General features: G+C 38.8%; 1 protein-coding gene across 1 annotated transcript in view; it reads left to right on the forward strand.

Moving 5' to 3' along the window:
- The first annotated feature begins 5,512 nt into the window (after positions 1 to 5,512).
- The window catches only part of cep164 (centrosomal protein 164), an 84,014-nt gene continuing 67,825 nt past the window's right edge, over positions 5,513 to 21,701 (forward strand). Inside the window, exon 1 of the mRNA XM_066716415.1 lies at positions 5,513 to 5,560. The gene's annotated coding sequence lies outside the window, so the exon portion shown is untranslated. The remainder of the gene's footprint in view (positions 5,561 to 21,701) is intronic.

Raw genomic sequence — 21,701 nt, forward strand, 5'->3', positions numbered from 1 at the left:
CGTTAAGCTCCTCAATGGATGCCTGCAATCGGCGCTGATTTAAACCTCTGATCAGATGTACAGTTTTTGTTACCGTGTATACATGTAATGCACATTTTAGCCCAGCTGAAACCATCCAAATAGGATTTGAAACAATAAATAAATCAAAAGCAATGGTAAACATTTATTTTAAGGCTTTTTGTGGGAATCCAGCAGTTGTCTCTGATTGGACGGAATTTTTTTTGGCCTACTTTTCATTCCTTTTGGGTGGGTTGAGTTGTCATTGGGCTGGACATTTTTCTTGGACCTGGCAATCCTGGTCACTTGAGAAGGTCGGTTATCTTTGCGTTGTACGATCTTTGCGGCACCAAAGAGTTATTATTAGGCATTTATTTTATGACTTTTAATATACACCTCGGAAAGAAAAAAAAAATGGGTACATGGGACCAAAACAATTCTGTCAACCTGTGCATTTACAAAAAGCTATTTGGACCATACTTAATTGTTGATTTAAGATGTGTTTTTTGATGTTATGCACTCTCAAAATTAACTTAGTTATTCATATTAATTATTAATAAACCAGATATATTAATACAAACCAAGCAAGCCATTTTTTGTCTGTTTATAGAGTATCTATAATTTGATTAATTGATTCCCAAGGTAGGATGGATACAAATATGGATACACACATACAGCTTCAGTGCATAGGCCATAGAAAGACAATATTAACCAGTAAACTATACAAAACATGTTTAGACTTGACATATCATCAACACATGCAAACAGAAAATATCTAGAAACTTTTTGAATTATTAATGCTCAAGTTGTACGTAAGCTGTATAAGCATCAGTTCAATATTTATGTTAGACCTACACAACTGACAATTCAGGAACCTATGGTTTTGGTTTTATCTTTAGGAAACATAAAAATAGAATCATTATAATCAGACACAAAAGTAATAATTTAAGAAGAAAACATGTACATTTTTGACAAGTCTGATCTGTTTTAAGTAATATTTAGTAAGTTTGTAAAAGTTTAAAGGGTTGACAAATACCTTGTTATTTTTAAATTTCACTGGTCGCAAAATTCAAATCACTAATTCAGAGGTCACCCATCTCTAGTCCATTTCAAACAATGGCATCCTAATAATGTGGAGAAATCTGTCATGCTACACACTGACATGCTGTATTTTTGACAGTACCATGATACAATATGTAAGCAAAAGCTTATTAGATTCAAGTTTTTACCATTCCCCTTTGTCCCACTGTGCACTGCACAAAATTAGTGTTGAGAAATGAGGGCAGGTTGTATTGATTAATTCAGGGCGGCGGGTCTGGGGGTCCCCCATAAGATTTTGACAATTGGAGATCTGAAATGCGTGATTCTGAGCCACTTCGAAGTCAAAAAACATAGCTAAAAATCTCCATGAAATCAGGCAGATTTCGACTCAAACATATCTTTGCTTCACAACCACATATCACCAGCGAAAAACACGTATCAATCAACAAGCAAACTAGACGCGGTTCTGGTGCTGGTCAATCACAGATCTGTTTCAGTGGGTCTGTGTAATTGAAACGGGTGAGGATGCACAGTTCTCGGTGTGTGCGCTGCTAGAAATATGCGTCTGCATTGGAAATCATTTGTTTCCACCACTGATGTAGGAGTTTCTAGGTGAACACAAGCTATGGCACCGTGACCCCCCGGTCGTGTGTGTGCACTTTTATATGTTAGAGGCGAGGTTGACATATGTCCACACGACAAACGATGCACATTTTAGAAAACCGTACAAAGTGCCGTTCTTGCCCCAGTCCAGAGTGTGTACAGAGACGCCAAACAGGGAATCTGCGCGCAATCAACTCACTGACTAACACCAGCTCTATAGGAAATCCATACTAATAAGTCACATCGTATTGGCTAATAGCCAGGAATCGCTGCGACTAGGTTCCACACTATAACAAGCACTGAGTGCAACAAACCTACGTATCATTACATTATATATATATATATATATATATATATATATATATATATATATATATATATATATATATATAATGATACAAATTTAATTAAAATTATGCTCGCGGTCCAGTTAAAGGCGTCTGCCGGTCCGGATTTGGCCCGCGGGCTATTGACTATTGACTACCCCTGCGATATATGACATGAAACGGACTCGAACAGCAGGCGCTAGAACATGCTAGTAAGCTGGCGGACCTGAGAAAACATGAAAAGTGTTCAGAAGAAGAAGTGTTCGTGATTTATTTTCACGAATAAAAACGTTTCAAAAGCATAGGATTTTGCTTCACAAATCTCAACCTGTGGCAACAAACAGGGAGCCTACTGTACATGTTAAGTAGTGACTCAGTAGTGACTAACGCAGACCTAGCCTACCTTTTGAAGTGTCTGTAAGCTTCCTCCTCTTTGCCTCACTTATATCGTTTACCTCTGAAACTTTGTGATCGGATCATCGGTAGCAAACGAACTTGCGACTTACAGTCTTGTATAAATGGAAACGAAACCTTACGTACACTTCACGCCAAAGTGGCGGGAGCATAAACCATCACTCCGATTGCCCTGTGAATGACACTATCGAAGATTTTTTGAACCTCTGACGTAATATTGTAAAGTTTAGTGCGGAACTAATTTATTATGTGCTACATAATTTTACCCCTGGATTTAACACTGTGATTGTTAAATACCCCACAGTGTTAAATGTAATTAACACTGGTGAGAGTAGTGCAGTGTTTTTTTTTTGTTTGTTTGTTTTTTTACATATAATAGAATGAAAACAACAATGGAAATGTAACACTGGTGCAAGAGTAACTTTAACACTGTAGGGTGGGACCAAATGTTATCTGAAATAATGTTAAAATTTACTCTTTAAGAGTAACACTGATGTTTTTACTGTGTAGGATCCTTGGATCACTTAGTAATTAATGGACACCAAACGAGCAGAATTGGTTGAATGGCCTCCTCTCGTTTGTAAACTTTATGTTGTTATGTTCTTCTTATGATTAATGTGAAATTCTCTTATTCCTGTGTTAACATCGGCCATCTGGGTTTATTGTTTGCAAACACTGTTTTCTATATTTAATTTACTTGTTTCTGTTAACTCGCCAACACATCATGTGCGTGGAATTTGCTTCAAGAAACCCCATACAATAGTCGATCTTTGCTTTATAGCATTTGTGTTAACTATACCAGACAAACAGTATAAAATAAACTAATTACTGTGGGCTGAGTTTAATATAATTGATCCAATTAATGTGAGATAAGCTCTCTGTTTACACAGTTTATTTCTGATGTCAAAAGAGATTTGTCACGAGGGCTGGCATTTTTCCATTCTATATTTACAAGTATATGTCTTAATCGATATATGAAATTTGCCACTAAATGAAGCCACAGTAACATTAAAAAAAATCGTAATTCCATGTGATTTCCGGGTCTGCATATATTCTTATACCTGAAATCAAGCGCTTATGTTTTGAACAGAGAGCACAGAGTAGAGAACAGAGAAGACCGACAATTGCAGCGCTTCAATGTGCTCGTGTTCAGAGGTTCAGAAGTCAAAAGTTAGAGGTTGGTAGAGCATGATCTTGGCTGCGTCGCAAATCGCACACTTGTTCCCTCGTTCCCTTCCCTTGGGGGGCGGAAGTACTACGGTGGCATCTTAATGGCTGTTCCAAACTCTTAGGGAACGAGTGAAGGAGCCTAATCGAGCCGTTTGTGCCCTTCAATGCTCCCTTGCGTAGTGCGTAGTGTACAAAAGAGCACACTTATGCGGAAGTGTTTTAGCGCTGAAGTCCCAGAACTCTTTGCGTTAAAGGCGGAGACAAAAGTCAACTGGGAAAATAAAATAGCGGCGGGTGTATATAAATGGAATGTTAGCTAGACAGTTGTATAAATTGTTAAATTATGTATCAAGGAAATAATACATAGATAGATAAAATAAAATGATTATATAATCATGATTTAAATATACGATTAGAAAGTTCAGCCAAAAAATGTTTCGGTAACTATCATTTAATTAATTAATGAAGTAGTATCCTATAAAACTAGGAGGTGATATTAAGGAACAGTGTATTTCAAAATTAGTATTATTATTATTACTATAATTAAATACAGACAGATGACAAGAAAAGACTGCCTAGTTACTTTTTCAGACAAAGGCAAAGGCGCTGAATGCTGACGCTGAAGTGTGTCCCATTGAGCGCTTTTAGTTTCACTCTACACCCTACATCCTACTCAGTCAAGTGCACACTCTGTGACGTTAGCACAACGTCACGCAAAGTGTACACTTGCCGAAGAGTGTAGGGAGCAAGTGTGCAATTTGGGACGCAGCCTTGGTATTTGGAATAGCGATTGCAATTGCATTTACATTTACTACGGAAAACTGCGTAAAAGGTATGTCATGCATTTGCAAAGAGGGGCGCTGTTTCTCTCATTTCACAATTGCATTATCAATAGAATGAAGTCCATCTTGAAGCTTGGTTGATCATGCATTTGTAATAGTAGTCTTTGACCATGCATTTACAATAGCGTTTTACATTTGCATTTCCATTTTGTCCAGAAAAGAGAGTAAGAGCTAAAACATGTATTTGCAAATGTGCTGTTTTTCTATTTTCACAAATACATAATCATTTGAGTAAAGTCCATCATAAAGCGGGACAAGTTTTTGAAAATGCAACTGCAATTGGCTTTTGAATTTATATTTTAATATTGTCTGCGAATGTGCTTACTAGATCATGTGGAACTGAAAATGCAAATGGAATTATTTCATTTTCATTTTGTCCCAAATATTACGTGTATAAATGGAACATGATTATGCAATTGCAAAAAGTCCTCTATATGCTTCCATATCTGTCCACATATTTATTATTTTATTTTACTTGAGATGCAAATTGTTGGGCCATTTGCACTTCAAGTACATTAATAAACGTTATGGTTAGCTTGCCAACCGACCACTTGCCAAACAACCCTAAACTAACGCTGGGCCAACTTAGTTAGCCGTCTAGAAACTTACTTTTCAAAAGTACTACAACTGGTACAGGCTTTCAACAAATTAGATTCCAGATCATTCAAAGCTGGTAATTAAAGCTGCTTCACACTTAAACCACACGTGAATATGCTAAACGAAAAACATTGCTCAGAAAGTAAGGACATAAGGTGATTAAATAAACAATTACAAAGTGGAAACATATGAAAAAGTTTACAAAAACAACCGTGTTACAAATATCTATTAAGGTCAGTTTTAAACAACACATGGCAGCTTACGTTATGAAGAACTATGATCAGAGAGCCAGTGTTACGTGACACTTTCAAAGGCAGTTTTAAACCCATTAAGACCATTCTGGAGCGAGAACAACTAGCGATGCAGGTTCAACTACAGTTCCCAAGCTTCTCTGCGAATTTGGGCAAATTAACGGTCATTTCTGACTTCCAGTTAGCGAACGTCCTTCTGCTTCTACTGGCCAATCGCTTGTGTGGAAGGCGGGGCGAGTTTGTGGTTGCTAGGAGTGGGGGGGACAAAACCCGGAAGAGGTCGCGCGTCCCTGGAAGCGGCTGTGAATACTGTTGACGGGTGAATAAACAATTTGCTTGAATTTTAAGCAATAAAATACAAATATAATAACCCCGAAGGCTTGGAAGTTGGAGTTAAGTCGCGGCTGTTGGACTCAGGTTTGGTTTCGAATTCTTTTTAAGTGTTATGGTGGTGTTTAGTGTAAAGTAGTTAATCCTGGCTGTGATGGGTTAAGTGCTGATCGCATAGCCAGGCGACTGGGTATTACGCCATAATATACAGTACCTTTCTCTCTAAAAATGTGCTTCCTCTCTATATCTCATGTGTTCCATCCTATACTCTCTTACCTAACGTATTTTCTATCGCCCTGCCTTACAAAATATTATTATTTTAAATTATTATTATTGTCATTAATTTATTTAGGAACAGTGCTAAAAAAAAAGAAAAAAAGTTACTCTGCCTGTCACAGCAGTCAGAAAAGTCAAGTGTTAAACTGTGAACTGATGCCTTTCATACTATCTTTATACTTTTCTCTCGCCTCATCTCTCTGTAACCCACCCCCCGTGTGTGTACCTCTCTCGCACTCTGATCCTGTCTCTGTCACTCCATATCTCTGTACCTCTCTCTCTGAATTTTTCATTTCAGTTTGCTTTATTGGCATGAAAACAGTATACTGGTATTGCCAAAGCATTGCAGGAATTGTAACAAAAAATATGTCAATATAAACAATATCTGTGATACAGAAAATCCATATATGTATATCACCCCCTCCACCCTCACACAACCGAAATAAAAACGGAACAGGCCCCCTTCCATCCCTCCTCCCTCCCTCTCTTTAGCAGGCATGGTGTCTAAACACTGTACCTCAGGCTGTAACAGGCTGACGCACATTGGGCAGCCAGTGCAGAGTTTGTCCCTCTCCCAGGATGACTGACAGTTTTTCGGTCTCTGTCGTTGGTGGAATGGAGCTAGTATTTATTTTATATATTATATATAATTGTCTTGTGTTTGGGAATATTTTTCACAGTTTAGAAGCAAGTACATTTCTGTCTCAACCTCTCCAGTCTCATAGTGACCTGTTTTCCCTGTCGTGTCGGCCTGTTTCAATGGCCAGACTGTGGAAGCTGGTATTTGATCAGGATTTGCCTGCACTTTGTGTTTCTGACAGTTACCAGGTATTCTGCGATGGTGTTGTTACTATTGAGGGTCCGATATCAATCCAGTTTGTTTTGTGTTTTAGTATTAGTTTCCCAGTGGGCCAGATAAGAGTGTTTGAGGTGTTGTATAATTTGGTTTAGTCAAATTGACATTGTTTGCGCAGTGCTGTCCTGGAGCTGACTGACCGTAGTGTTGCTCAGCTCAGTGAGCTGCAGGACCAGCTGTTTGCATGGACTCTTCTCTGCCTTCAGCTCTTGGTATTACAAGGCTTTGTAATGGAATGAGTCACTATTTTTTAGGTGAATCCAATAATTCAGTGCTCTTTTTTGAATGTTGTTAATTTGTGGATAACATTCATAACTCTCTCTCTCTCTCCCATCTCTCTGTACCCCCTCTCTCTGTATCCCATTTCTTAATCTCTCTGTACCTTTTTCTTAAATCTCTTAATCTCTCTGTATTTACCCCAATCTCTCCAATCCCTCTCTTTATCCTCCCTTCATACCTAAAATAAAAGCAGTTGTCCACTATAGTTGTTAGCCTTTTTTTTTTGTAATCAGGCTCAGAAAAATTCATATAAAGATTTGTGTTTATCAGCATATATATTGGTTATTGGCTTCCAAATATAAAGCTATTGGTTATTGGTCATGGCCAAAATTTTCATATCGGCGCATCCCTCTCAGTGACGAATAAGGATTTTAAAATACAAATTAAAGCTCTTTCTACCGTCATTAGAATATTATGCATATATTTCAGTTTTATTTCTGAAAATAACAATTTATACTTTTTTATTATAAATCATATGATTTCTAGTATCAAAAATCTCATACCAGATAACAATGATACATTTGCAAATTATTTGACTTTAGTCTTGTCAGCATAGAGTGGGTTCAAGTGAGGTGTTCATAGTTTGATCTCAACAAACATATTCAGCCCAGAAAAAATTAAAATAAAATTGCAAGTAATCAGAAATTTGGGCTTTTCTATTGACACCAGCACATTTTTTGAAGTCAGTCACCCAAAACATAACGCTTGAATAGTGAAAAGTGAAAATTATACGATTTATTGTTGTATCCTTACTCAAGGACACTGACTTTTTACAAGAAAAATCTGTGTTGTCCTACCTGACTGATATTGTTACTCGGAATGACATACTGTGAGATTTCGTATGGATGATATCTAAAGATAGTCTCAGCAACAAAGATGTACTTAAAAAATCATTCTGTATTTAACTGAGTGTGAGAGTCACTGAATGTATAATTTTTATATTAAAGTAAATAATCAGAAGTGAGCAGTCACTTTGATGTAATACAATTCCACTCAAGGCATAGGCTATTTGATAAAACCATAGCAGTAAAACATTTTAAGATTTAAAAACATTAACTTTTTTCAGCACATTAACTTTTTTTTTAGGTTATACAGGAAATATGTAAACATGCCATTTAAGAAAATGGCAACAACAATGTTGTAACTCATTTATGACATGAAGTCAATTCAATTAATTAACATTTCAACAGATTAAAAATTATATTGAATGTTTTGATATGATGACATTTTAAATATATAGGAATTATGCTATTTTTGAACTTGGATTTATATATTCTCTTAAAACTTAAAACTAAATTAAAACAAAAATATTGACCATGTTGCCATCTCGTTTGTTATTTAAGGACATCCACACAGACAAAATTCGCATTAAAACTACAGAAATAATGTTATTGTGTTGTTAAAACAACATTGACAACATAAATGTGATGCCTACATGCTTAAAAATACTCCTAAAAACAATAAAAGTATAAGCAAGTCACTCCAGATAACGAGTGACATAGTTGGATAACAGAAAGTGATAGTTTTCCGGTATGACAAAATGCAAGTATTAACTCATGAATCAGGCAATTACCATTTGTATAAATGTATTACTTTGACCTAAAACTATTCAATGTCATCTTTCATATTAAATATACTTTTTTTTTTTTTTTTTTTTTTTAAACCATATTATAAATGCTTTTTAAGTGCTTTTAACCCTAGTGCACCAGTGATCGAAAAGGTCAAATTATCAACATTTTAGGAGAGACTTACTAAACTTTCTGCACAGCCTTGGGGTCCTTCATAATCTTCTGAATCATGTAATATCATGTCACATGGCTAGCAAAATGCATTCTGATGTAAAAATGCTCCTGAATATCTGTTGTCCGGATTGACATTGGAAGAAATCCCAATATGGGGACAAAAAATGTAAAAATGAAATGTCTTTGCAATATTTTTATACATTAATGCAAACACTCACACAATTATGCCCAACTGTTAGATCTAAGGTTTTATACTTTTATATGAGTTTTTCAATTTAAATTTTAGGTGTGACATTTTGGAGATGAATAGCTCCTAACATTTTAAATACTCATGCAAAATACTCCTATCAGTGAATAAATATAGGAGTGTTGAGACATATTATTCAGTTTTAATAACCGATAAATACGTGTCATATTTGTAATATGCTTGGGACACAATAATGCATGCCTCACGTCCAGCGTCCAGAATTAACACCCGCCAAGCTCCAAATGCAGGTTGATTTTTCCATTTGGCGAGTAAATCTCAGAAGGCTATCCGCCACATTGGCAGGTAAATGTTTGTACCAAAATAGTCATGTAATAAAATATCTGGCATGATGGCTCGGAGGAAATTACTCATGTTTGCAAGCCACAGACCCTCTCTAGTGCTCCTGGTTTCCTGGCACTGTTTCCCGTACGGGACATCAGCTACTTGACATCGCTCACTTGCAACCGGTCTGCTGCTAGCTACTGTTCATTAAATAGCTGTTATGTGGTGACATTTACCTGGAGTAAGCCAACCTTTGAAATGAAAACCCATCGTCGAAAAGGAGGACGAATCGCATAAAAAAAAGTTTTGTGAGAAATGGAGGTTTGGAGATAAAGTTTCAAGAGGCTGGCTACAGTATGATGCTGAGGCTGTTGTCGATTTGAGATAAAGACGTTTTTTTTAGCTGCATAGCTGACATTCTGTTGAAAAGAACCATGTGCAGTTTGTTTACATTGCATACTTCCTGGTTTTAGAAATTCAATGGGCAATGGGGCTGGATTTGCCCAATGGAGAGGATGTTACTGTGTGTATCATATGCCATGGAGATCTGCTTTTTTTACTAGCCAACCCAAAAAACCCTGTGTCAGGCAGCTGGAATAGATCAGCTGATAAGTGTCGGGTTACAGACCGAGCAGCGCCAGAGGGGGCAGGAGGGGGAGAGCTGGCAGAGCGAGAGCTTATAAAATTCAGCTCATAACTCCGCTATAATAGATGCTACTGCTTATATATGTGGTATCTATGGATTCAGAACAGCTTCAGCTAGGCATGTACTTATAATACAGTATATATTATACAAGTCGAAAACGGACAATAAAGTAAAAAAAAATAAACTACAGCACTTTTGGTCAACTACAGTTTTTAAATGTGCTCTACAAATAAACTTGATTTGATTGATTTGATTAACTGTTGATCAATATACAGTGCATCCGGAAAGTATTCACAGCGCTTCACTTCACTGTTACAGCCTTATTCCAAAATTGATTACATTTATTATTTTCCTCAAAATTCTACAAACCATACCCCATAATGACAACGTGAAAGAAGTTTGTTTGAAATCTTTGCAAATTTATTAAAAATAAAAAACAAAAAAAGCACATGTGTATTCACAGCCTTTGCTCAATACTTTGTTGAAGCACCTTTGGCACCAATTACAGCCTCAAGTCTTTGTTTGATGCTTCAAGCTTGGCACACCTATTTTTGGGCAGTTTCTCCCATTCTTCTTTGCAGGACCTCTCAAGCTCCATCAGGTTGGATGGGGAGCGTCGGTGCACAGCCATTTTCAGATCTCTCCAGAGATGTTCAATCGGGTTCAAGTCTGGGCTCTGGCTGGGCCACTCAAGGACATTCACAGAGTTGTCCTGTAGCCACTCCTTTGTTATCTTGGCTGTGTGCTTAGGGTCATTGTCCTGTTGGAAGATGAACCTTCACCCCAGTTTGAGGTCCAGAGCGCTCTGGAGCAGGTTTTCATCAAGGATGTCTCTGTACATTGCTGCATTCATCTTTCCCTCGATCCTGACTAGTCTCCCAGTTCCTGCCACTGAAAAACATCCCCACAGCATGATGTTGCCACCACTATGCTTCACTGTAGGGATGGTATTGGCCAGGTGATGAGCGGTGCCTGGTTTCCTCCAGCGTGTCTCTGTGGAGAGAGGAGAACCTTCCAGAAGAACAACCATCTCTGCAGCACTCCACCAATCAGGCCTGTATGGTAGAGTGCCCAGACGGAAGCCACTCCTCAGTAAAAGGCAAATGACAGCCCTCCTGGAGTTTTCCAAAAGGCACCTGAAGGACTCTCAGACCATGAGAAACAAAGATTGAATTCTTTGGCCTGAATGGCAAGCGTCATGCTGAATTTACCACAGGTAGACTCCAATCAAGTTGTAGAAACATCTAAAGGATGATCAGTGGAAACAGGATGCACCTGAGCTCAATTTTGAGTGTCATGGCAAAGGCTGTGAATACTTATGTACATGTGCTTTTTTTTGGAATAAGGCTGTAACATAACAAAATGTGGAAAAAGTGAAGCGCTGTGAATACTTTCCGCATGCACTGTATTAACATAATTTTGTTTTCAAATTTTGCTCTGGTCTCTAAGTTTGTATTCAACATAATACTCAACATAAATCTCAATGAAATGTACTGAAATTAATGAATGTGAGACACAAAAAGGCAATTTATTATTTTGTGTGGTAAAAAGATATTCTTGGCTGTTGGATTTTTTTTATCTACCATTCCCCTTGATAGGTGAGCCAAAAAGTTAATTTCGTACACTGGTCACGTCATTGACCTAATTATAGTGGACGTTTTTGTTACCTGCGTGTAATACCTTGCACTTGTCCACATTGAATTTCATCCGCCAGGTGTCGGCCCACAGCTGAATATTATCTAAGTCCCTTTGAATAACCTGTGCTGCCGAGATTGTATCTGATGAGCCACCTATTTTAGTATCATCTGCAAATTTGACAAGTTTGCTAACTATCCCCGAGTCCAGATCATTAATATAGAAAACGCAAAGGCCCTTATACTGATCCCTGTGGAACTCCACTAACAACCTCACTCCAGTTAGAAGCAACTCCTGTTATTGACACCCTTCTGTTTCCTTTACATCAACCAGTTCATAATCCATCTACTTACATTACCCTGAATGCCTACAGCTTCCATTTTGAGGATCAGTCTTAGGTGTGGAATGTGTGGGGAAAAATATTAACATCCTATTCTGCCTTTGTCTTTGGTGTGCTGTTACTCCCAACTTGGTTATATCAGCAGTTCACATTCCTTTCTTGCAACATATTATCTGCAAATTACATTCCAATGCAACTGGCAATTCAGAGGTTAATGATTATTATTCATGAGTATTGATTATAATATCGATGAGATGGGAAGGCCTTAGTTTAGAATGCCAATGAAATCACTGCTGGTTATTGGAAATTACCATTCAGTCACTGTTTGTAAAATGTCAAACCTCATGAGGGTATGTACCAGAAGGGATATAAAAGCTTTGTACTACTTCAAAACTTTTGGGGAACAGTGTCATGCTAGCTTAAAATCCTTTGAGTTCTGTGTTGCGCTGTTCCTCCAGTGCACGTAATAAATTCTGATTAGAACTCCCGACTCCAAAACATTCTTCCACCACAATCCCCTTATTAAAAGCTTTTTTTAAATATAAGTATATCCTATCATATGCTTTCACATGATCTACAGCTACAGTTGCATGTTCAAAGAAATCTAATAGATTAGTTTGATGTTTCTTAAGATCTCTTTGCAGTTCAACATATTCTTTGTATGTTGTATGCGTTATACAAGATTTTCTTTCTCTATTTTTTTTGCATTCTTCTATTAAACCATTTTGGCCACTTTTTTTTTTTTTTTCTCAATTTGCAAAGTTTAGGTACAAATTTCTCCTGACCCTCAAGTAGTATATTCTTAAAACTATACTCAGTTGTGGCTTCATTTTTAGTTAGATGCCACTTTATTCTAATCGTAAATGTAACCGCTACTATGTACAGATTTGAAGTTTTCTATTAGCGGGTGGGTCAAAGTTTTGATTTAATCCGGCCCCATATTGTGATCACAGTTTGCCATTGATTCTCTAACTAATGTCCCTCTGACTCTATCTTGGTAATTTGAAAACCTCAAATCAATGCATGCACGCTCTCTGGTTGGTTCCCTGACAAATTGAGTTAGAAAGCATCTCAACCATTTCTATTTCTGCTTCTGTAGTCCCAACTGGACTTTCCTCGTCTATGTTTGGGAAATTGAAATCCCCCATGATAACAGCCACATGCTTGCTACATGCAGTCCTGATTACATTGTACAATGCAACATCTTTCTGAATATCTGAATTGAGTGGTCTGTAACACACTCCATCCATTAATCCTCCAGATCTTTTATTCAAAAGCTTACCCCACATCACCTCTTCGATTTTGCCTGTCTCTCCAAAACTGTGTGTATCCTTTCAACTTGTGTTCATCTCCATAATTTTCTGTAAGCCATGTTTCTGTCACTCCTACAACATCATAGTCACATGCCAGCACTGTGGCTTCTAGGTCTAACATCTTGTTCTTTATACTGCTGGCTTTTGAGACAAACATTTCAGGACTTTCCTACTAGCAGTTTCCATTTGTTTTCCTTCCTTAGTGGAACATCTCCCATTGCTAGAGCTCCCTGCCCCCCGGTCCCTAGTCTAAAAGATTATCAATTACTCTGCACATACACTCTCCCAATGGATTAGCCCCCCTTCTGTTTAGATGTAGACCACCCAGTTTGTACAGGTCCCATTTATCCCAGAAGAAAGACCAATGCTCCATAAATCTAAAACCCTCTTCCCTACACCAAGATTTCAACCACGTGTTAAACTTTCTAATCTAAGCCTGGCACGTGGTACCGGAAGTATTTAGGAGAAAACTACCACGGAGGTTCTGCTGTTTAGTTTCTTTCCTAACTCTTTAAATTTGTCTTGCAGAACCTCTGCCCTACCTTTTCCTATGTCATTGGTTCCATGACCAGTGGATTGCCCCCGGCTTTGACCTGTAGCCCATCTACTAGTTTATGGAGATCTGCAACCTGAGCACCAGGCAGGCAAGATACCATGCCAGTCTCCTTATCACTAGAACACATTGTGTGATCTACACCTCTAAGAATTGAGTCTCCTGATTTAACTACCTCCCTGTTCTGGGGGGGAGTGGGCACCATGGTGCTCTGGTGCTCTGGTGCTCAGCTGCCCTCCCATCACCCTGTGAGCTGTCACTGTCCAACTTGGTGTCCAGCAGTTGGAACCTGTTGGGCATTTCTAGCTCTTGGGATGTCTCTTGGGTTGTGCATGCCTTTTTCTGTGGATTCGACCTACTGTAACCCGGCAGTTCTCTACACTTTCCTGCTCTACGGTCTCAACTCTCCTAGGTTTTGTTGTGCACACCATCTCTGTCATGGGCTGATTGACCAATTCTTTGATATCATTAATACAGCGCAGATCAGCAAGCTGAGCCTCAAGATCATGGACTTTGATCTCTAGGACTTCAACATGCCGACTGTTTCACAAATGAAATCTTGATGAGTTCATCTAGGAAGGCAATCATGATTGAATTCCAAAGGAAAGTTAGAAACTTGCTTAGCTGATCAGGACAGGCAGACGAGAGCTGTATAAGGTGCAAATCTAATAAAATACATAATGATAATATGATGTGTATAGAATTGCGTGTTTCACCAACCAACATGATTATAAATCTTTCACAATTACTATTTGTATCACAGAGGCCAGATTGTGGGCTATATTATATTCAGTATAGCCTACTGCATAAAATGTGGATCGTTGGTTGGAGAAGTATGTATTATAGTTAAAGTTTGAGGAGTTTCCTTGGGTCACTTAGTTATTAATGGACACCCAATGAGCAGGACGGGCAAATGTCCTCCTCTCGTTTGCAAACTTTCTTATTTTCTTATGATTTTTACCAGGATCCCATTCCTGAACAGGATTTTGACCAAGATCTTGTTTCTGAACAAGATCCTTTGGGGATCCTAAAGGATTTATGTCAAGATTTCTACCCAGATTAGGTAGGAATCCAATTTGACTCTTATTTAGGACAGTATGTTTGGTAAGGATGGCCAGTGTCTGGGCATTGATCCTGTTGATTGGGATTATCAGTCCTTGATTCTAGACCTCAAGGGAAACACCCAGCTCTCAGGACCAATTAATCAATTTGAGCAGGGCCTTCTGAAGCTTTAAGGACTATTCACACCAGATGTGACGCGGCAATGTGACACTGAAGCAACACGATTAAAATTTCTGTTTAGTTTCCAAGTCTGTGATTTTGTTGCGTGACATTTAATGAAAGTGACCAATGAAAAGCTTTGTACTGCTCACAAAAATAGAGTAAGCAAAGAATAATGCAAGGGAAAACAATGGCATGTCTAAAGCACTTCACATGTTTCTTCTACAATGTGGCAGACTGTAGAGATGCCAACCCAGTAGCTTAAAGCAATAGAGGTGTGGGAGTCTCCAGGTGACAGAAATCTGAAAGCTAAGTTAATAACTATTATTATTATTATTATGTACTTGGGTAGTTGATGTGGCATGCTGTTTTTTCTTTCCATGGAGCAAACACAATTAATGCACAATTATTTTGGGGGGAGTTTTGAACTAAACATGATCAATGTTCACTGCTGTGACTGTTAACTGAATTAGTCCACTCTCGATTTCTTGGCAAAGAGGATGTCCCGTGGCGTGACACCATAATGCGATTTTAAAACATGCAATTACTTGGACACCATTACAGAGAAGTCTTTCCTCATTCAGGAAGTATAGACGACATGGCTGTATCATATTCATATGGTGAGTTTTGTATAATAAATTTATCAAAATATTGCACTTTTCTAGCATTGCCCCTTGTGTCCATCAGTTAAGTCTTTGGTGTGATACCTTGTAAATGAGAATGCATGAGTTAAAATTGGAATACTTGAGAATCACCACAAGTCCCCAGAATGGTCAAACATCATGAGAAGTCGTTTGGTGTGACAGATCTGTCCACTGGTGTGACACCATTTTCATGTCACTCCAGAGGACGCAGCTGTCACACTAATGGACATGTTCTCATAATGAACCAGTACACTCACCTAAAGGATTATTAGGAACACCTGTTCAATTTCTCATTAATGCAATTATCTAACCAACCAATCACATGGCAGTTGCTTCAATGCATTTAGGGGTGTGGTCCTGGTCAAGACAATCTCCTGAACTCCAAACTGAATGTCTGAATGGGAAAGAAAGGTGATTTAAGCAATTTTGAGCGTGGCATGGTTGTTGGTGCCAGACGAGCCGGTCTGAGTATTTCACAATCTGCTCAGTTACTGGGATTTTCACGCACAACCATTTCTAGGGTTTACAAAGAATGGTGTGAAAAGGGAAAAACACCCAGTATGCGGCAGTCCTGTGGGCGAAAAATGCCTTGTTGATGCTAGAGGTCAGAGGAGAATGGGCCGACTGATTCAAGCTGATAGAAGAGCAACTTTGACTGAAATAAGCACTCGTTACAACCGAGGTATGCAGCAAAGCATTTGTGAAGCCACAACACGTACAACCTTGAGGCGGATGGGCTACAACAGCAGAAGACCCCACCGGGTACCACTCATCTCCACTACAAATAGGAAAAAGAGGCTACAATTTGCACAAGCTCACCAAAATTGGACAGTTGAAGACTGGAAAAATGTTGCCTGGTCTGATGAGTCTCGATTTCTGTTGAGAAATTCAGATGGTAGAGTCAGAATTTGGCGTAAACAGAATGAGAACATGGATCCATCATCCTCTGATGGCTACTTCCAGCAGGATAATGCACCATGTCACAAAGGTCGAATCATTTCAAATTGGTTTCTTGAACATGACAATGTGTTCACTGTACTAAACTGGCCCCCACAGTCACCAGATCTCAACCCAATAGAGCATCTTTGGGATGTGGTGGAATGGGAGCTTCGTGCCCTGGATGTGCATCCCACAAATCTCCATCAACTGCAAGATGCTATCCTATCAATATGGGCCAACATTTCTAAAGAATGCTTTCAGCACCTTGTTGAATCAATGCCACGTAGAATTAAGGCAGTTCTGAAGGCGAAAGGGGGTCAAACACAGTATTAGTGTGGTGTTCCTAATAATACTTTAGGTGAGTGTATAAATCATGTTTGACATGAATTCAAGTGTTTAGCTTAAGTAACAATGACAGGGATGAATTCAAGTTTTTCAATGAAATGGCACCAATGCTTTGTTGCTTAGTTATGTTCATTTTTAAATAAACATTATTAAAATTATTTGTTAAGCCTGTTAAACCTCAAGTTTCATAGAGTTCTCACATTTCTCAAGTTTGTGTTAAATACATTTCAAGTTCTTTTGTTTAATTGTTACTTTTTAAAGATGATGTGGTGTTCACACACTTTTGAAAGTTTAATAAAATCTCACTGCTTTTTGTTTCTTCCTTTGGTGTGACATGGTGTCCTTATAAATGAGAGGGAAAAAATGTTGAGTCCAAAGGAAAATATGAAACTAACTGTGGAGAATGTGACGGGTAATGTCATTATACCACACAAGTATATTCATGGATTTTTAACAATGTGCAGAAAAATCGCAGTAAATCTTATTCAAACATTTATTGTAGACACCTGGGTTTCACTATTATAATGGTTTCATTTCGCTTAATAATCAAAAGATTGTAAATAATCTAGAAACAGGAGTGGTTAAGAATGAAGATACATTATTTTGTTATCAAAATTAGATTTGAAATGCTACGTATGCATATTTTATGGTTTCACACCGCAGGAAAATTCAAGGCACTGATGCAATAAAAGGTTAATAAAATTGGACTAAAATGTAAAATCTGAGGTTACAATATATTTATTTGAGAACTTCAGATTCAAAGCAAAGCAAGTATATGATTTTCATCATCAATATGATAAATTGTTTTTCAATTTCCGGACACGACTTTTTGTCATCTACCCACTTGTGTTAAGAAATAAAATGGTAGCTTCTCTACGTCTTCTATATTAAAACCAGCGGTAGCATTTTATTTAGCTGCACTACTCTACAATAACTTGTTTTAGTAACCACCATGTATTTATGTATTGACCTGGGAACCGTACACACTAGAGGAATCAATCAATTTTTATTTGTATAGCGCCTTCACAGGGTAGCCACAGAGCGCTTTACAGACTGGTAAACATACAACAAACGTACAGCAAAATAAAATATAGACCTGTAAACATTTTACATGATCTAGAATAAAGTGAGTGAACAATTAAGTAAATAAACCATTTAGGCACGGAGGAGAGAAAAACAAAAAAACTCCTATGGATGGCATGTAGAAGAAAATGAATCTCTGGGGGTCCACAACTTAGGGCCTAGGCCTAATGGTTGCCTCCCCTCCGGGCACTATAGTTATTACAGCAGCAAGGAGATCAGAAAGTTCTTTATTGGTGCTGCTGGCTGTGGTCTTCCCTCTGGAGGACGCCTCACGCTGGCCATCGGGGGTGGGGGGTTTGGACCATCAACAGGCTTTGGGTTGGGATGGCTCGTCAAACCTTGGGTGTGGATGCCCCGTTGACCCTCCATGGTGAGGTGCTTCTGGGATGGGTTGTGCCTCATCAGACTTCCATGGTGGGGGACGAGGTGCCTTGTTGGACCCTCAGAGGAGGCTGTTGCTGGAAGACGAGGGCAGTCGTGCTCAGATACTGGTCATGCAGTGCAGGACATTTCCAAAGACTGTTGTGCAATTGCATGTCCATGGCACACCGGCGGCACTATGGGCTAGAAAAACAGAGACTAAACAGATGAGTCTTCAGACGTGATTTAAAGGCTAAGACCGAGGGGGCATCTCTTACATTGGCTGGAAGATCGTTCCACAGCTTCGGGGCCCTATAACTGAATGCTCTACCACCTGTTCTTTTCTTGTGTATTTTAGGGAGTGCTAAGTAACCGGCTTCCTGTGATCTCAATGGCCGACCTGGAGTGTATTCGATACGGAGCTCTTTTAGGTAGGGAGGTGCCAGTCCCTTTAGTGCTTTAAATGTTAATAAGAGCACTTTAAAGTCTATCCTATAGTGCATGGGCAGCCAGTGAAGAGAAGCCAATACTGGAGTGATGTGTTCATGTTTTTTTGTTTGTTAAGATTCTTGCAGCAGCATTTTGGACTAACTGAAGTGCAGAAATAGCTCCGTTTGTGCTGCCTGACAGAATGGCATTGCAGTAATCCAATCTAGATGTAAGAAATACGTGTATCAATTTCTCAGTGTCCTGTAACGAGAGGAATTGTCTTAGTCTAGCAATGTTTCTAAGCTGGAGGAAGGAAGATCTCGACACATTCTGAATGTGTGATTCAAAGGATAGATTATGATCACAGATAACACCCAGGTTTCGTGCCATCTCCTCAGGGGAGAAATTAAAGTTATCATTACTCAGTTTTGTTAGTGCATGATGAACAGTTCGATTTTTGTCTCCTAAAATTATGACTTCTGTTTTGTCAGATTTAAGCATAAGAATTTTTTTTGTCATCCATGTTTTAATCTCAGACAGACAGCAAATTAGTTTTTCTAGGTCTATGGTATTGTTAGGATTTACTGACAGATATAATTGTGTGTCGTCTGCGTAACTGTGAAAGTTAATATTATGTCGTCGAATGATATCACCTAGAGGGAGCATGTACAATGAAAAAAGAATAGGTCCGAGGACTGAGCCCTGTAGGACTCCATACTTAACCTCAGTTAAATTTGAGTGGTTCTTGTTAATCTGTACATATTGGAGTCTGTTTGACAGATATGATTTAAACCATGACAGCACATTGCAAGATAGGCCAATATGGTTTTCTAAGCGGTGTATCAAGATTTTGTGGTCGATTGTGTCAAAAGCCGCACTTAAGTCTAATAAAATAATAACATTGGCGTGCCCTACATCGGAGGACTGAAACACGTCATTCAATACTTTTAACAGGGCCGTTTCTGTACTATGGCCAGAACGAAAGCCTGATTGACGTTCTTCATAAAGATGATTATCGGTTAAAAAAGCTTGTAGTTGGTTTGCAACTACTTTCTCTAGAACCTTTGAAAGGAAGGGGAAGGTTTGAGATGGGTCGATAGTGTTTAAGTTGGTTAGGGTCGGCACTGGGTTTCTTAAGAAGTGGTTTTATTACAGCTATTTTAAATGATTCAGGAACAGATCCTGAGGATAAAGAGACATTAATAATATTGTGTATTCTGTGAATAATTAATGGCAGAGATTTTTTTAGCAGTTTAGTGGGTATAGGGTCTAGTGCGCAGGTAGTTTTCATTTTAGTAATTAAGGAGACCAATTCCAGGTGATTTACTACATTAAACGAGTACAAGGTAGGCAGGGGCTGTGAAGGACTGCATGTGTCAGCTATAGTATCTGTGTATGTTTCCTGTTCTATCTGTTTTCTAATGCTGTTAACTTTGCTATTGAAATGATCCATGAAGTCACTACAGGTGAAATTGGGGGGATAACCTCTGAAGGCTTTACCTGCTGGTTAGTAAGTGTCGCTATTGTATTAAAAAGAAAACGCAGGTTATTCTTATGCGTCTCTATTAAATTGGAGTAGTATGCTGACCTAGCAGAGGACAGGGCCTGCTTGTATCTTAGTATACTGTCATTCCATGTCATATGGAAGACCTCTAGTTTTGTTTCTCTCCATTTACGCTCACATCTACGGCATTCTGTTAGTGAGTGAGTGTGTTCATCAAACCATGGTGAGTGTTTTGTTGGTTTAATTTGTCGTGTCCTTAATGGGGCTACTGTTTCTAAAGCAGTGCTTAGTGTATTGTTGAAATTATTTAATAATTCATCTGCAGATCCTGTTTTGATAAAGCTAGCATTTGGCAACAGGGTAGTGAATTTATGAATAGCAGTGGGATTTAGGCAGCGAGTTTCTATGTTCCTCTCCTGTTTATCTAATTCTACTCCAGGCAGCTCAAATGTAATAAGGAAGTGGTCGGAAATCGTCTGGTTTTGGGGCGATATTATTAGGTTGTGAATCTGTACCCCACGGGTAATAACTAGATCTAGTCTGTGATTGTGACGATGTGTGGGTCCAGACACATGCTGAGTGAAGCCTACAGACTCCAATAGGGACAAGAAACTAACAGTGAGGGGGTTGTCTTTAATGTCAATATGTATGTTAAAGTCCCCCAAAATAATTAGTTTATCATAAAGTATGGCTAAGTCCGATAAGAGATTGCTAAATTCGGTCATATAAAACTAATAGGGGCCTGGTGGCCTATAAAAAGCTATAAGCTGAAGAGGTGGATTAAGCCTAAGTTCTACCTGGTGAATTTCAAAAGATGTGAAGCTGTCTAATGGCTTAGTAGACAAGTGCAGGTCTGTGCGGTAGATGGCGGCCAGCCCCCCCCCCCCCCCCCCCGCGGCCTGTTGCACGGGCCTTCTGGCAGTAAGATTAGTCATTAGGGGAGGCTTCTACTAATGGAATAGTGTCGTCTGGTCTTAACCAAGTCTCAGTCAAGGTGAGCACATCTATGTGTGTGTCAGTTATGGTGTCATTTATTAAGGCTGCTTTGCTAGGTAGTGAGCGGATGTTTAAGACAGCCAGCTTATACATGGGAGAAGTAATGTGAGCAGGTAATTTCTGTCTTGTAGTTTTTAACTTTTATTCAATTGTTGAAACGAGGGCCCCGAGAGGAAGGAATACGTCCAAGCCTATGACAAATTACTGTTTTAATAGGATAACTATTCATTTTGTTTGTATAAGATTTAATCTCGGGACTATGTACTTTATTGGATGCCCCCAGGCAGGGATCTAGGATCGGGGTCAGGCTATTCTGGGAGTTACAGGCAGACTGCAGTGTAGGACTGCGAGCCTGCAGCGTGACCGGTGCTCTGAGGAGTCACATTTTTAAACAACTAGCTATATTATCAGATAACATTAGCGCTCCTCTCCAGCTCGGA

This window comes from Amia ocellicauda, chromosome 11 (assembly GCF_036373705.1).
Source record: "Amia ocellicauda isolate fAmiCal2 chromosome 11, fAmiCal2.hap1, whole genome shotgun sequence".
NCBI lineage: Eukaryota > Metazoa > Chordata > Actinopteri > Amiiformes > Amiidae > Amia > Amia ocellicauda.